Consider the following 5544-nt stretch of genomic DNA (forward strand, 5'->3'; position numbering starts at 1 on the left):
AATGATACCAATTTTAACATAGGCTAATTTATATATATGAGTTAAGGTGAGGAGAGGGGCTAAGCTAGAAGCAGTAAACAATTAATTCAAAGAATGACAGATAGCAATAAGTTAATGACCTGCATATCTGGATATGGAGATCGACAAAAAGTGTGTGGAATGGGATGGGGATTATTAGATTCTGAGAACATATTTTAGATAGAGATGAAAGTGAAGGTCTTTCTAACAAAGGGGAAATTTCAAGTGAGATATGAACAATGAAAAGGAACTCATCCTGCAGAGAAAGGGAGAAGAAAACTCTTGGTAGAGAAAACAGCATGTCCAAATGTTAGGAAGAGAGAAATGTTTCGCACATATGAGAAAATATGCTTAACAGGAGTAAGGAAGAAGTCAATAAGATTGGTGAAATCTATAATTTCAGATCAAATTATGTTATGTCAATTTTAAAAACGTTTTTCAAATAACACTAAAGAAACTTAGAAGGGTTTTAATCAGATGCATGCAGGATTTATTAACATTTTAAAGAATTACTTCTGCCACTATGTGGAAAGCAAGCTACAGAACAGTCAGAACAGAAAAAATAGAGTATTTTGAAGCTATTTAAAAATTAATAGGGGCTGGGCACAATGGCTCATGCTTATAATCCCAGCACTTTGGGAGGCCAAGGAGAGAGAATTGCTTGAAACCAAGGGTTGGAGACCAGTCTGGGCAACATAGTGAGACGCTGTCTCTACAATAAATAAATAGATGGTGGAGCAGATAGATAGATAGTGAGCATGGTGACACATATCTGTAGTCCCAGCTACTTGGGAGACTGAGACAGGAGGATCGCTTAAACCCAGGAATTCCAGGCTCCAGTAAGCTATGATCACAGCACTTCACTCCAACCTGGGCTACAGAGTGAGACTCTGTCTCAAATAAAAACAAGGGAGATAGATTATAATTTTGTATCTATTGTAGTTAACTGATAACATGTGTTGGTGGATTATGGGAAACAGGTAAATCCATAGTGATTTCTAGCTGTAAGTACTTGGATGCATTGTGACTGTGTTTAGGGATATGGAAAATCTTTGGGACAGAGGAGGTTTGAAGTAACAGGGCAGAAAATCAGGGGCTTAGTTTTGAGCCAAAATTTGTCCAATTGTAATCTTCATTTTATCATTTTAGTTTGAAAGTTGAATCGCTTTTGATAACTTTGGTACAATCAAAGTTATTGATAATTGAATGAAATTATTTTTAAGATTTCTTTTTTTATGTTGCCAATTTTAAATAGTTTTAAGACATTGCATTTTCCACTTACAATACCGTGTTTATAAAGTGCAATGTTATTTCCTTCCCCTGTGCATATGTTCCATATTCAAGTATTGAGAATGCCCAGTAACTTACTATAGCAGCTTAACTTTTTAAAACTGCCACAGAATTTGCTACAAATTTAGGTCCTTCAAATGTTTTAAATGTGTGGAACAATGCTACATCTATACTCGGGTTGGCTTAATCAACCTCTTCAATGGCTGGCCCTGAGGAAGCACCACCAGAGGCAGGAGCTCCACCACCAGGGAATCCCCCAGGCATTCCTCTTGGCATGCCTCCTGCACTCTGGTACATCTTGGTGATGATGGGGTTGCAAACTTCCTCCAGCTCTTTCTGCTGATGTTCAGATTCTTCCTTCTTGGCAGTCCGATTCTTATTGAGCCAGTTGATAACTTCATTACACCTGTCCAGAATCTTCTGTTTGTCCTCATCATTAATCTTGCCTTGAAGTTGCTCATCTTCGACAGTTGCTTTCATGTTGAATGCGTAGGACTCAAGTGAATTCTTGGATGACACCTTGTCCCTCTGCTTCTCATCTTCAGCTTTGTACTTCTCAGCTTCCCGGACCATACATTCAATGTCTTCCTTGCTCAAACGGCCCTTGTCATTAGTGATAGTAATTTTATTCTCTTTTCCTGTACTCTTGTCCACAGCAGAGACACTGAGGATACCATTGGCATCAATGTCAAAAGTGACTTCAATCTGAGGAACACCTCAGGGTTCAGAAGGTATGCCCGTGAATTCAAACTTGCCAAGCAGGTTGTTATCCTTGGTCATGACATGCTCACCTTCATAAACCTGAATAAGCACACCAGGCTGGTTGTCAGAATAGGTAGTGAAGGTCTGTGTCTGCTCGGTAGGAATGGTGGTATTACGGTTGACGAGGACGGTCATGACTCCACTAGCAGTTTCAGTACCAAGGGAAAGAGGAGTGGCATCCAAGAGCAGCAAATCTTGAACATTTTCAGACTTGTCTCCAGACAGGATGGCTGCCTGGACAGCCATAAGCAACAGCTTCATCAGGGTTGATGCTCTTATTCAGTTATTTTCCATTGAAGAAATCTTGGAGAAGCTTCTGAATCTTGGGGATACTAATGGAACCGCCAACCAGGACAATATCATGAATTTGTGACTTGTCTGGTTTGGCATCTCGAAGGGCTTTCTCTGCTGGGTCCAGGGTGCCACAGAACAGGTCAGCATTCAATTCTTCAAATTGGGCACAGGTAATGGAGGTATAGAAGTCAATTCCTTCATAGAGAGAATCGATCTCAATACTGGCCTGGGTGCTGGAAGAGAGAGTACGCTTATCACGTTCACAAGCAGTACAGAGGCGTCTTACAGCTCTCTTGCTCTCACTGATGTCCTTCTTATGCTTGCACTTGAACTCAGCAAATAAAATCGTTGACCATTCGGTTGTCAAAATCTTCTCCACCCAAGTGGGTGTCTCCGGCTGCAGACTTGACCTCACAGATTCCATCCTCAATAGTGAGGATTGACACATCGAAATTGCCACCTCCCAGGTCAAAGATAAGCACGTTTCTTTCTGCTCCAACCTTTTTGTCTGAGCTCTTGTAAGCAATAGCAGCAGCAGTTGGCTCATTAATTCTAAGTACAATGAGACCAGCAATAGTTCCAGCATCTTTGGTAGCCTGAAGCTGAGAATCATTAAAGTAAGCTGGCACTGTGACCACAGCATTGGTAACAGTCTTCCCAAGGTAAGCTTCTGCAATTTCCTTCATCTTTGTCAGAACCATAGAGGATACCTCCTCTGGACAGAAGCTTTTGGTCTCTCCCTTGTATTCTACTTGGACCTTGGTCCTGCCAGCATCATTCAACACCATGAAGGGCCAATGCTTCATATCAGACTGGACAACAGCATCATCAAATCTGTGTCCAGTCAGACGTTTGGCATCAAAAACTGTGTTGGTGGGGTTCATTGCAAATTGATTCTTTGCGGCATCACCGATGAACTGTTTAGCGTCCGTAAAGGCAACATAGCTTGGAGTGGTTCAGTTTCCCTGATCATTGGCAATTATCTCTACTTTTCCATGCTGGAAAACACCCACACAAGAGTAGGTGGTGCCAAGATCAATACCAACTGCAGGTCCCTTGGACATGGTTGCTGGCGTGTAGGCCTGGCTCCGATAAAGAAGAAAGCCACAGGAACCTGAGAGCTGCAGGCGAGTTCAATGAGCTGGGATTTCTTAATATATATGTGATAATGTTTTAACTTTGATAATTGACTTTTATAGTGACTTGAGTAGTCTTAAATTGTCTTTTATTTAAAACTTTTCTTCTTTTGAAAAAGCACCAAGTCTATGCTACTAGCAAAAACTTTCTTTTCCATGTAGACTACTTGGGATGAAAATAACTTTTCATAATTACTATCATGAAGGCAGGAGAGTGGAAAGTTCCCAGATACTGCAGCAAGATATAAAGATGAATTCTTCAAATGAGGAAGCAAACTTTATCAAGTGGTTGAATTTCTTAGATCACCATGTTGGACATAATTTCTTATAAACAAATTATGCAATCAGTGTCACGTTCATGCAGAGTCTTTTAACTTAAAATTGATTACAGATAACACTTTCAAAAAGAAGTTCTGTAGTCTTGCGTACTATTTACCACACCATATTTACTGCACTTAGCTTCATTATGGAGGAAAGAACAATAGTAAACTATCAATAACTGAGACAATAATCATATTCATTGGTGATGAGTCAAACAGGTTAAACTTAGTTTTTAAAATAAAAACATTAGTAAATTTTTCTCTATATTTATAAAACAACAGTTTAACAATAGCAGTTCTGTTATTTTACTTTAATTTTTTGTACCAAAAGTTAATTTGCTCATGCCCAAAGATTTATATTTATAAAAAATGTTCTGCCATGCAAGTTTTAAGAGATTTTTTAATTGTTGACAATACTCAGCACAGTCACATGTCTCTCATAAATCCACCCAAACTTAAGAACCAATTTTCAGTGCAACTCATGAAGACAAAGAATAGCCATTGTAAACACATTGTTGATAATCATTTAAAAAATCATTTAATTTTTTTGCATTTAATATTTTTTCAGCTTTCTTAAGATGTAATTAACAAAAATTGCATATATTCAAGTTGTGTTATGTGAGGTTTTGATACATGTATACATAGTAAAATAATTACCACAATTAAGCTAATTATACTATACATAGTAAAATGATTACCACAATCAAGCTAATTAGTATATTTATTATCACACATAATTCTTTTTCTTGTTGTGGTGAGAATACTTAAGATCTACTCTCTTAGAAAATTTCAGGTATATAATAGATTATTATTAACCATAGTTGCTATGCTATACATTAGGGCTCCAGAACTTATTCATTTCATAACTTCAGGTTATAAAAGTCACTATAAAAGTTTATACCTTTTGCAAGTTTGTACCATTTGATGAACATCTTCCCATTTTCCTCAGTCCCCTGCACCTGGAAACCACCCTTCTAAACTGTTTATATGAGTTCACCTTTTTTTAGATTCCACATATAAGTGAGATCATGAAGTGCTTCTGTTTCTGTGTCTGGCTTATTTCACTTAGCATAAAGTCTTCCAAGTTCATTCATGTTGTCATAAATGGATTTCCTTTTTTAAGGCTTAATAATATTCCATTTTATATATATTCCATACACACACACACACAATATTCCATTTTATATATATTCCATACACAACACTTAGGTTGTTTCCAAATCTTGGCAATTGTGTTGCAGTGAAATGGGAATCCAGATGCATCTTTGAGATGGTATTGTTCCCTTTGGATATATGTTCAGAAGCCAGAAGTGAGATTGCTGGATCATGTGAGTTTTATTTTTAATTTTTTGATGGATTCATATACTGTGTTCCATTATTACTGTACTAATTTACATGTCCACTGACAATGTACATGGATTTCCTTTACTCCTCATCTTTGTCAACACTTGTTATCTTTTGACTTCTTGGTAATAGCCATCCTAACAGGTGTGAGGTGATAGCTCATTGTGGTTTTGATTGACATTACCCTTATGATTAGTGATGCCGAACACTTTTAAAAATATCTGTTTGCCATTTGTATGTCCTTTTCAGAAAAATATTTATTCAGATCCTTTTCCCACAGATTTTTAAATCTGTGCCTTGTTTTATTTTTCATTATTGAGTTGCATGAGTTCTTTTTGTATTTCAGATATTAACTCCTTATGGATACATGGCTTACAAAT

The 5544-nt window shown here is 37.4% G+C and overlaps 1 pseudogene; it reads right to left on the reverse strand.

Moving 5' to 3' along the window:
* Window positions 1–1456: 1456 nt before the first annotated feature.
* LOC116461839 (heat shock cognate 71 kDa protein-like) lies at window positions 1457–3467 on the reverse strand (annotated as a pseudogene).
* Between the last annotated feature and the right edge of the window lie 2077 nt (window positions 3468–5544).

The sequence above is a fragment of the Hylobates moloch genome, unplaced genomic scaffold, assembly GCF_009828535.3.
Source record: "Hylobates moloch isolate HMO894 unplaced genomic scaffold, HMol_V3 SCAFFOLD_1, whole genome shotgun sequence".
In the NCBI taxonomy this organism is placed as follows: Eukaryota; Metazoa; Chordata; class Mammalia; order Primates; family Hylobatidae; genus Hylobates; species Hylobates moloch.